The 12,356-nt window shown below is 40.6% G+C and overlaps 1 pseudogene; it reads right to left on the bottom strand.

The window, feature by feature from the left end:
- Positions 1 to 267: 267 nt before the first annotated feature.
- Positions 268 to 4,398, bottom strand: LOC131687821 (uncharacterized; annotated as a pseudogene).
- Positions 4,399 to 12,356: the final 7,958 nt, after the last annotated feature.

The raw sequence follows: 12,356 nt of genomic DNA, 5'->3' as shown, positions 1-12,356 counted from the left end.
TGCTTTTCACATTCTATTCCTTCATGCATCAATACATCGGACTGCAGCGGTTCGGAATTTGAATTAGAAAAGAGGTTCATATTAGTAAAATTCAATGTTGGCCTTCTTTCGTCCGCCGCAACAAAATGTTTTTTGAAGTGTCGATAGAATGAAGCCCACACATTATAGCTCCTTGTGCATTTGAGAATATTGCATCGGTAGTGGTGTATGTTATTATGCATGTTGTTAATATGGTCATAAAACCGATGAAGCGATGTTGTTTGCCATCTACACTGGTCTATGATGCATGGGATCATTTTTCTTGAATTTTTGCTGTAATCGCTAGGTTCAACGCGTTTACGTTTGCGTGGTAGATTAAAAATCAAATAGACATACGCTTAGCAGTGTCCAAACTGCCTTGAACAACTTAATGCATATATCTAACGCTTTCAGAAAATTTGGAAACTTGTATGATACAACGTTGTTCCAAACTGTGAACTCCATTAGATTAGTCCTATCCTCTCCGTGGACAATACTAAATGGAGCTGACGGAACTCCTTTCATGTGCCATGCGTTAAACAATCGTGCTATTGTAGTTTCCAAATCAGAAAGATTTTTGACATGAACAATAACGCTCTCTTTTGATTCTAGAATTGACGGTTTCCAACGAACATTTTCCGTGAGTGTGAGAATTGAGCTAGGAAAAATATGTGCTAAAAGCTAGACAATAATTGAATCACGCGCATCTGTAAAAAACGAAACATTAGGTTTTTTGATGTTTCTAAAGTTTCATTAACGCTAACCATTGTTTATATCATCGTTATCTAGAAGTTTCAGAAGACACTTTCCTTCGGAGTCAGACACTTCAGCATCCAATACTGGTCGAACCGCAGCAACGAATTTGGACCATCGATCAAACAAAAGCGTATCCTTTCCGGGAAATCGTTCCTGGAAATCTAATTGCATCAGCTGATATCCTCGGTGATTGCGAAGCGTCGGTAGCTCATTTAACACAGATGCACAGGTTCTATTATCTATTTTCGCAAGCTCTAGTTGCCGTATATTGTTGAATATCTTCCACTTTCGCCGTACCTCTTCCCACTCGTCTTGATTATGCTCCAGCCAAGATTTTACATGCTGATATTCTGCCACTGAAAATAAAAATCAAAACATGAGTCACTTCAATAATATTTACCTATTTGCGTTATACATTGCGTTTCTGTTGCTTCCAATAACACAGAGCTCGACGAATGACTGCCGTGTTCTAACGTTGATACAGTAGTGCCCAGATCGGATTTATAATTCAGGTTTCGATCGTAAAGCCTTCCTTTAGCCTGTTTGCGTAATTTTATTTTATTTCCTTTGTCATCTCTTCTGTGTGTAGGCTGATACCAGGAGTCCTAGAACGAGTGGATGCAAAATGACGTAAGCTCTAAACGTAATCTGTATACACTGAGAAAAAAGAACAACATAAATAACCTATTGATTTCATACCCAAATTTTTGCACTTTGTTTCGCATAAGTATTTTTTTAAACATGTACAATAAGATATTAATTTCATAACTGTTTTCTCGTAACGATTTATGAATGCCTAATAGGTTGTTTCTTTTGATATATGTGATTTTAGGTGTGTATTCACAATATATTGTATTATAAAAATATAAATTAAAAAAGACGAGTTTTGCCAGTGTATAATTAATTTGAGACTTTGTTTACCTGTGGTTCGCTTGGGAAAATTGTTCCCAACTCCGCTGCCCTTGTCTGAAGCTCCAAGGGAGTGAGCCGTCCGAAGTGATCTTTGAACTCATCAATTACAATGTGGTTAATGCTTTTTTATCACTCCTGTTATGAAACGGATTTTCTGCATATCGCTTAAGTATGACCTTTTGATGACACATTTAACAAATGTGAAGCTTGCGAGATGTTCGCTAATTCGGCGGTTTGCACAACGCTTTGGAGAGATGAGTGCTCAGCTAGCACAGGAATTCCCTGTAAAAATGTAACTTATTGGGTTTAGGATCGAAATAGAATAATGTATACTATTAATATTATGGTTATAGTTGGAAACTGGAAATCCCTACAGCCTACAATCGTTTATTCTCTTGTTTCAAGCGAGTGCATCGTGTCGGAAATAGTGTGCATTAGTCGCACAATGATGCGCTATAGTGCAAACTATTTCCAGCGTAGAGCACTTGCATAGAACAAGAAAAATATCGCTAGTTATGTTTTCAAGTTTTCAACTGGAACAATATTTAGTTCATTTGCAATTAATGTTACCTGTTTTTTTCCCAACCGTTTAGATGAAAAATAAATTTTGTTCGTTCTGCGAGGAACGGTGCAGGAATCAGCTCCTCTATCTCCCGTCGCTCAATTAACTTTAGCGTTTCGATGGAATATTGATTTGCTGGTAGAAGAATAACATTGTAAAAAAAACTTACAATTTATTCAAATACACTGAAGTTTTTTTTTATGCGGGGGATACGTACCGCATAAAAAAAATCCGCATAAAAAAAAAACCGCATAACTTTGAAAATCCGCATAAAAAAAAACCGCATAACTTTGAGAATCCGCATAAAAAAAAACCGCGTAACTTTGAAAATCCGCATAAAATAAAACCGCATAACTTTGAAAATCCGCATAAAAAAAACACATAAGGTGTGAAATATTTTTCAATATTAAGAGCCATAGTACTCAAGGAAAAGCAAGGATTTGAAGTAAAAAAGTTTAGAAAAAAGCGCGGAGTAGGGTCATATGAGCAAGCTTAGAGTTTTCCGGCTACTTAGCTCTTTTTCTTCTGCAAGTCAGGATCTTTTGGCATTAAATGCGAGTCTGCGGCATGTCCAGACAAGCGTAAAGTCACTTAATGACTTATGCTGTCGGAACCTTGACTTCTTGGAATCGCAAGACTGACCTCGGCACCTAACCGACCAGCATCGAGATAACGATTTCGAGAGAAATTTCAACGTCGGGAAATTTCTCCGTCGGAGTAGACTAGGCCCCCGCCGGGGACTAATTCGAATAGATCGGGAAGTAGCGCCGGCAGATGCTCGTCGGGGCGCCTGACAACTGGAAGTCACTCCACCCCGAATCGCAGTTCGTATCGGTTTCGGAAGATCTTCCACTGCCGGGGAACTTTTCGTCGGAGTAGGAAAGATCCACCGTCGGGGACTATTCCGAGTAGTCCGTAGCGAATCGCCGGCTTGAATCATCGGGGCGCCAGTGAACCGGACGCAATCCTCCACCGGGAATCGCTGGACTAACCTCGGCATTCTGCCGGACTGCATCTAAGGAAGAAAAACGTGTCCGTCAACGGTTGCAGGAGACCCTGGTCGTTGGGGCACCAGTGAACCGGAAGCCACCCTCCAACCGGAATCGCCAGATCGACCACGGCATCCAACTGGTCAACGTAGAGAGGAAGGCATGTAGCATATCATGCCGTGCAGGACTGATATGGCGGTTACGAGACAAGCGAAATCTAGCACGACCAGCTAGACCTGGAATCAAGTGAAGTGCATTAACACGCCTCCCCCCAAAGTAGTCATTTCAAATGGAATCCGGGGGATCAGGCAAATGTCGGACTTCTTGGTGGAGTTTAGAGGAATAGAGAGTTATCTTCTCTGTTCAGAGTCCCTCACTCTGGCACATGATGGACGAAATCGGTAGTATGGTCTAACTACTGAACGTGTGCCGGGTCGGCGTAAAAGCTTTATCACCAAGTAAAAAAAAGATACACGCTCAGAGACTTTTTTTTTTCCGATCTCGCCGAACTGAGTCGAATGGTATAAGAGATTCGGCTCTGCGGGCCTCGGTTAAAAAGTGTAAATTCCGACCGATTGCATAAGTTTTATTATGAGAAAGGTAAAAAGGTATTCAGTCATTTTCTGTTTTTATTTTCACTGCATCAAGAATACTTCTCATATCCTTAACCCAAAGACTAGTAATTTATAACCTAAAATAAAAATATGAATATTTTATGTCTTTTGTTTAAGCATGTGGATTCACGAGGATCTATCTTTCGATAAAAGTCGCTTCAGGTGATGCCCTAGAAATTAAAAGGAAGCTGCATAAAAAGAATCGCATAACTTTGAAAATTCGCATAAAAAACCGCATAACTTTGAAAATCCGCATTAAAAAAACCGCATAACTTTGAAAATCCGCATAAAAAAAAACCGCATAACTTTGAAAATCCGCATAAAAAAAAAGCATAACTTTGAAAATCCGCATAAAAAAAGTCGCATAAAAAAAATCCGCATAAAAAAAAACCGCATAAAAAAAGACTTCAGTGTACTTACCCAGAAAACATTCAATAATTATTGGCGACAGAGAAAACGTTTCTAGCAACTCGATAAATTCCGCTGCTGCTTTAGAAATCTGCTCAATTTCTAGAGCTTCAATCATAAATTCATCGCCAGAAGCCATTTTGAATTCAAACAAAGTAAGCTATTTCCGAATCGTAACACGTTAAAATGAAAAGTAACAATAACGAATAATTGTTTTGAATCAACATAAAAAATGATTATTTCAAAAATATAAATAGTAGTATCGAAAAAGTACTGCTATTGATGTAAATTGTTTTATTTGTTACCGTTACCAGTATATATGTTTAGTTTCAATATAACGCGTAGCAAGTTATTTATGTGAGTGTAATGCAAGCGTATGCAGAGGTAGATGGGATAAAATACACCCCTAAGAAAATATAATCATAACTTAGCTAAAGACCATCAATTGGGAGAATTTAATTAATGATATTGTGGTGATCCACCACGGTAACCCTAAGCATCATCACCGTAATCATCATCGCTCTGGTAACTCACTCTCAATCTCACTACTAGCATCATATCACTTTCCTAACTACCCGATCTCGGAAACCCTCACCAAGCTACAATTAACCGATCATCCGATCGATTGGTACCAGCCAACTACACACACACTCACACCACGTTATAGTGAAACCACCAGGCATTTATTTGTAAATAATTTGTACATACTAGATTAGTAATAAATTGACCACAGAAGATAAGACACGCGTTTCTTCTCCTGCTCAAGCGTAATCCGAAAGGATCCCCAAAAACTGGTGACCCCGACGATTGTAGCAAAAGTTTTGCTTCTAACAATCGAAGTCGTGAGTTTCGTTAAACTTAAAGTTAAAGTTAACCGATACCAAAAACCACGCGAATGAATCAGCCATGACCGAAGAAGGAAGCAAGATTGGCAATGGCGGCAATGTGACTGATGCCGAAGACCATAAAAACGGCTCAACTAGAGGCACGTCGATGGCACCGCAAACAGTGATCGCGAAAACTAATTACCCTGATTTCGATCCGGACGACGTGGACACTTGGTTTATCTGCCTGGAAGCTGCGTTCAGTGTGAACCAAATAAAATACGACAGGCAAAAGTTTTACGCAGTTATCGTTGCACTTGGACGTGCACGTGCAAAATTCGTCTACTCCGCTATTGCTAAATGCAACGAATCAGTGAACAACGACCGCTATGAATCGCTCAAGGCAGCCATCCTGGAACATTTTCGGCCATCGGAAATGCAACGTTTTTCTAGTTTGTTATCCGGAATGACACTGGGTGACCGAGTGTTTTGCTCTCAGAAATGCGACGTCTAGGAGGAAATGGTTGTACAGACACGGTACTTTCCAACCTGTGGCTACGCGCTTTACCCAGTACTGTTCGTTCGATCATCGCTTGATGAGCAAGCGAAAGTCGCCGATAAAATTATGGAGGCCCCACACAACGAAGTTGCTGCGATAAAATCATCCGAGGCAACCTACATTTCAAGTTTGGAGCAACGCATCGAAGCCCTATCCCGCCGACTGGAGGAAGTCTTCTCCGGAAATTCCCGAAACCGAGGACGTTCAGCAAGTCGCCACCGACAACGTCCACCAGGACGACGTGAATCATCGCGACCAAGAGCAGCCCGCCGATGGATTTGCTGGTTCCATTACCGCCATGGAGCACTAGCAAAAAAGTGCGAGAAACAGAAGGCCGACAATCCCAACATTCCTTGCATTTTTTACGACAACAAGATTAATGTGTACACGCGCCCTGAAAAAAACTAATGCCCGAGCCCTTGCCCAAACCAATAAATACACTTAAAATAACCAGCCTCGACCTAAATGAAAAACTAAATATTCAGAGAATACACGTCCACGATCAGCAAACCTCCCAACAATATCTCATCGACATTGGTGCTGACAGAGCCCTGTTGCACCCGAAGACATTCCGAAAACAGCGATTACAACTCCTTTTGGTTTGTTCGAGTTCAAGTACATGACCTTTGGACTCCGCAATGCAGGACAGACGCTACAAAGGCACCTTCACGACATCCTGGGCGACCTCGATTTTGTTTTTCCATATGTCGATGACCTTTGTATCGCATCGGACAACATCGAACAACACAAAGAGCACCTTCGACTGGTGTTTGAACGGCTCAAAGCAAATGGTCTAACCATCAATGCCGGCAAGTGCCAGATAGGCAAGCCCCAGGTGGTAATTCTTGCACACCTAATCACCAAAGATGGCATCCAGCCTACGCCAAACAAGATTGAAGCTATCTTAAATTTCCCACGGCCAGTCGTGGCGAAGCAGATGAAGCGGTTCCTGGGTACAATAAACTCCTATCGCCGTTTCATTCCACATGCAGCAGAAAACCAACAAATCCTTCAAGCCATGATTCAAGGAAATGTCCGGAACGACAAAACACCGTTGAATTGGGATAAGACTACGATAGCCGCCTTTCAACAATGCAAGCAGGATCTAGCTAATGTAGCTCTTCTCGCTCACCCTTGTGCTGATGCCAAGTTAGCACTCGAAGTCGATGCATCAGGTACCGCAATCGGCGCCGTATTGCACCAAATCACCGAAAAAGGCCGTCAACCTCTCGCGTACTTCTCTTGCAAGTTAAATGCCAGCAAGCAAAAAGCTAGCACCTACGATTGGGAGTTGTATGCAATGTATGAAGCAGTGAAACATTTCAAAGATCATCTAACCGGTCGTGAGTTTTGCATCTATACGGATCACAAACCCCTTACCACAGCATTCAGGCAGCGACCCGAATGAGCTAATCCAACACAACAGCGGCATCTCAGCTTTATCAGCGAATATACGACGGATATTCGGCATGTGCCCGGCGAGGAAACAAAAACAGTCGCTGACATGCTGAGCCGAATCGAATCCATCACTAATACCAACGAACCCATCGATTTCGAAACGAGAGCCAAACAGCAGCGGAATGATCCTGAGCTCACCACGTTTCTCACCAATCCTCCTGCAAATACATCGTTGACTCTTAAGGCACTGCAGTCACCGCTGTCAACTACACCAATGTACTGCGATATATCTACAACCGCCATCAGACCTTTTGTCCCGAAAAACTTTCGAACCCCGATCATCAAAAAACTCCACAATGTATCTCACCCTGGTATGCGTGCAACCACTCGTCTCGTAACCGACCGGTACGTATAGCCCTCCATGAGACGCGACTGTAAACTCTTCGTAAATAACTGTATAGTATGCCAGAAATTGAAAGTTCATCGACACAACAAAACACCTATAGTACAAATTCCAACACCACATGAAAGGTTTGCTCACATTCATATGGATTTGGTCGGACCATTACCACCATCCAATGGCAACGCGTATTGTCTAACGATGATCGACAAGTACACGCGTTGGCCCGAAGTGATACCAATTCCAAACATGTCGGCAGTCACAGTTGCACAAGCTTTCGTGAGCAGTTGGATTGCCCGGTTTGGAGTTCCAATGAAACTTACTGCCGATCTTGGAAGACAGTTCGAATCTGATCTATTCCGAGAATTAACCAGAATATTGGGTATAACCCACCTGAAGACAACACCTTATCATCCCCAAGCAAACGGGCAAATTGAAAGAACCCATCGAATACTTAAGGCCGCGATCCTGTGCCACCAGAATAGCAAGTGGACAGAAACGTTGCCAATCGTACTCCTCGGAATGAGAACCGCCCTCAAGGAAGACCTGCAAGCATCCGTCGCAGAAGCAACTTACGGAACGACCCTACGATTACCCGGAGAATTCTTCACCGAAACTCCAAGTAATCAGTCAACGCCAGATTTCGTCATCGAACTGAAAAAGCATATGAAAAAACTTCGACCGACTCCAACAACTAACCATTCTAAGTCAACCACCTTCATCCAGAAAGAATTAAGCAACTGCAGTCATGTATTCGTGAAGATCGGATCAATCAAGCCACCTTTAACACAACCGTACAACGGATCGTTCCGAATACTTCGACGAAAAAAGAAAGTTTTCACCATCGACATCAACGGAAAGAAATCTCCAATATCCATCGATCGACTGAAAGCCACCTTCATCGAAGCAGAAGAACCACCGCGAAAACAACCGCAGATCTCAGACGACAACGAAACACCTGCATTTCGAACCCGGTCTGGTCCTCACGTGAAAATTCCCCGCAGATATTGGAACAACTAAGGGGGAAGTACTGTCGCGATCCACCATGGTAACCCTAAGCATCATCACCGTAATCATCATCGCTCTGGTAATTCAATCTCACTACTAGCATCATATCACTTTCCTAATTACTCGATCTCGGAAACCCTCACCAAGCTACAATTAACCGATCATCCGATCGATTGGTACCAGCCAACTACACACACACACACACACTCACACCACGTTATAGTGAAACCACCAGGCATTTATCTGTAAATAAATTGTACATACTAGATTAGTAATAAATTGACCACAGAAGATAAGACACGCGTTTCTTCTCCTGCTCAAGCGTAATCCGAAAATATCATTTAGCCAATATGTTACTCTGAAATCACAATCGCTTTGCAAAATATTCAGGAACATGAAAAATATTGATTTTTTCAAAATCATTATAAATTGCTCTTTGAAAAATGAGCAGGCCAAAACACACCTGTGCAGGGGTAAAATGCACCACAACAACGGGGCACAATTCATCATAACATATATCGAAATAGCTGATTTTAATGCAGAAGGTAGCAAAAATTGCAGCATTCGAATCAAAAGCCTATGTGTATTCTACTTCACTTCGGTTATGTCTCTGATATTACCATCCATCTTTTTTTGAACCCGTCTAACGTGGAAAGAGACCCCCTTAGACCATGACAACCGATTACAAGCTTTACAGATTTTGAAAATGTGCCACATTTTTAAGGATGGTTCAACAATTAATTTCAGAACCGACACTAATAATTTGAATGCAGCATACTCTGGGGTGCTACACTCTCTCTCTCTCTCTCTCTCTCTCTCTCTCTCTCTCTCTCTCTCTCATTAAGCATAAACTTCGCTCACTCTCTTCTGCCCGTTTCCTGTACGTCAAATTATTGCTATTTCCACTTCCATCTGTTCCATACCTCGATACTGTTTACAACACATACTTTTGCTTTTTGAAACGTTTCATTGCTCAGTCTGCTAGTGATGTGTGCGGGGACCGTCTGTGTAAGTTGCCACAATTCAAACGAATTTGCAGTTCAAATCAACTTCAAACTTAATTTTGACATTACAGTGTAGATCAGTGCGTTGTTTTTCCGTCTAAATATTCAAACCAACTTGACTAAGGTAATATTGTTCGTGTTGTAAGTAATCTGTGTGTTTGCAAATTGAATGTTGTACGTAATTATTGTTCAAATTGTAGTTTTGCCCAGAAGATGAAGGCATAGACCTCGAAACGTTGGTAATAGACGCAATAAAATATTATTGTAAGAAATCCGTGACCAAACTCCATCTCTAATTACTACGATCAAATTAATTTCACTCGCGGCGACGGACTACTAGCGGGGGTACGCACTGGTTTTCACACATTCCGTCTTCCACAGCTGACGGTTCTACCTACTAGAATATCGTTTGGTTGTGTTGTGCGATCACAGTTTGGTGCTTTCTCGCTCTGCGATCACTCATTATGCTGATCGGTTAACATAGTGGATTCGTAGGGTGGTTCATCAATTTGGTTTGGGTTTTGGGTGGTAGTTTTTTTTGCATATAAGTTTATTAAATTTGGTTTATAATTAAAAGCTTTAGATTTAATTCATTTAGGTTTAGATTAATTAAAATTTAGGTTTTAGATTAAAATTTAGATTTAGACGCATTCTTTCTTCCGTACGATAATCTCGTCCCCAAAAAACAAGAAATCATTCACAGACGCTCACATATACATAAATCGTCCAGAATGGACAGGTGAGTTCCTTAAACAATGATTTTTTCACAGACAAGCGCCATCGTGGTGCGCCGCGCTTAGTATCTCAGAAACGGCCGGAGATGGGTACCTTTCGGTTCCCAGAATTATGCCAAGGAATATGATTTTCATCATATCCTTTTTGTGGCGTATTCTCAGATACATATAGAATGAAATTAAACAAAGAAAAAAGTCGATTTATTGAAACCATGAGAGTAGAAGATCCCCTTAAACGCACTTGTCTCGAAATGATATGAGCCACTAGAATTTTAGGTTGTCAAACCTGTAGTTTTGAATCGTTCTTGAAATGTTTGGAATAGTTTTGGTATGAATTGAAACAAAGATTATGGGTTGAGTAACAACAAATGTGTTTTTTACAAATTTGAATCTCGGTATTACTAATTTAATTCTGTGACGGCGTAAAAGGATACAACGTTGGAAATCCTAATATACGAATGAGTTGTTTTTGAAGTAGAATACTTCTAACGTTTCAATATGGGGGTCCCTTTTCAAAAATTTCTGCTGAGATATTTTCCCAGTTTTCAAATGCGAATAACTTCCGTTGTACTGATCGAAATCGCTATATTTTTGCACTATCCGATCGGTAATATGTGCACGTATATTGTATTTGAACCCGTAAAATGTACGTCTTTTATAGATAACGAAAATAATGTAATTTGTAAAGGTGGTAATTATCTGCGCTGATTGGTCCGTAAAATTCAACCAAGCAGCGAGCGTTGCTAGGACTGCCTCTTTTTTACGAAATAAACTTCGCCAGATATAAAAACGGCACATAAGAGAAAATTCGTCAGTTTTGCTTTCTGACCTCGTAGTAGCTGCTACGTTTTGTGTCAGCTCAAACTCTTCAGTTGGAATATATTCAATGACTGCCGCCAGGCATCATTCCATCCAATGCAATGATCATACAATGATCAGCGCACATCGCAGAAAGGGCAGAACGCTCTTTTTTCGGAGTTGAATACGCGGATTGCAAGTGTGCGCGTGTGAAGGGGTGGTTGAGTGCGAAAGACTGCGCTCTCTTGCTCTTTAAATTATGCGTGGTGGGCTCAGATAAATTCATCATTTGTTTAATTTTCTTTTGGTAAGCGGTAGTATGATTGACGATGACGATTTTAATAGCATTGGTTGTTGTGTGAAGGAGATGATGTTGGCTTATTGGATACTGATACAATATGTTTCTGCCGTTGATTTGATACTCAGGGCAAACTGGGATAACTTTTTACATTTCATCTATGCATATGCTGTTATAAACACAGTTTAATTGTATAACTGCTGCATGTATGACGGGATTTGTACATCCACATTAAGATCGGTTTATTTTATGTTCAGCTAAATGATTTTACTTATTTCGCAGTTCAACTAGTGAAATGCTCCATTAAAAGTAATGTCCTGGCACCAGCGATACCAGATTTACAGACATTTCAGGAATAAGGAACAGGAATTCTACAGACCTTTGATAGCCTCCTACAGACGTAGTTAGAAATCTACAGACTTTTAAAAGAGTAATAGTATTTAGCAAAATTGAACTAGAATAACTGTATTCGTCTACGAGTGATTCCTTCATTAGTAGTATTCTAATTTAAATCTATTTTTAAATTAATATTATAGTGTAACTAGGATTTACTCAACCATCTAGAGACATTTACAGACATTTTAATAATTCTTCTATAGACATTTCATAAAAACATGTGGCATCGCTGCCTGGCACTACATTCGTTGTGGGATATTATCATACGTGGCAATTGCAGGCTTATTGCGAAAACTCCACGCTAAGAAACCTGCCTGGTGAAGGTTTGAACATATGTATACGGCATTCGCCTTAACTCTCTAATGCTGACATTCCACGCGCAAATGCCCTTCTTCTGGCTATTAACTGTAGAGTAAGTACAATTTACAGTAAGTCCAAAAACTTTTGTTATCTGATTTGGCCCTTAATTTGCTTTATTAGTACATGTCATACTTTAAAGTGGCCTATTTATAAAAATATTCACCAAGACGAATGTATTTTGATCCCACTATACATATGTGTAATGAAATATTCAATAATCAGGGCCGGTGGGTAATGTGAGTAATTAAAAGGTAGCACTATCCACTTGAAAATAATCGAGTTGGTAATTATGGTAATTAGGGTTCGCAGTACCGACCC

Source organism: Topomyia yanbarensis, chromosome 3, assembly GCF_030247195.1.
Source record: "Topomyia yanbarensis strain Yona2022 chromosome 3, ASM3024719v1, whole genome shotgun sequence".
NCBI lineage: Eukaryota > Metazoa > Arthropoda > Insecta > Diptera > Culicidae > Topomyia > Topomyia yanbarensis.
The sequence above is the reverse complement of the archived record's forward strand: the minus strand, read 5'-3'. Positions and strand labels throughout refer to the sequence as shown.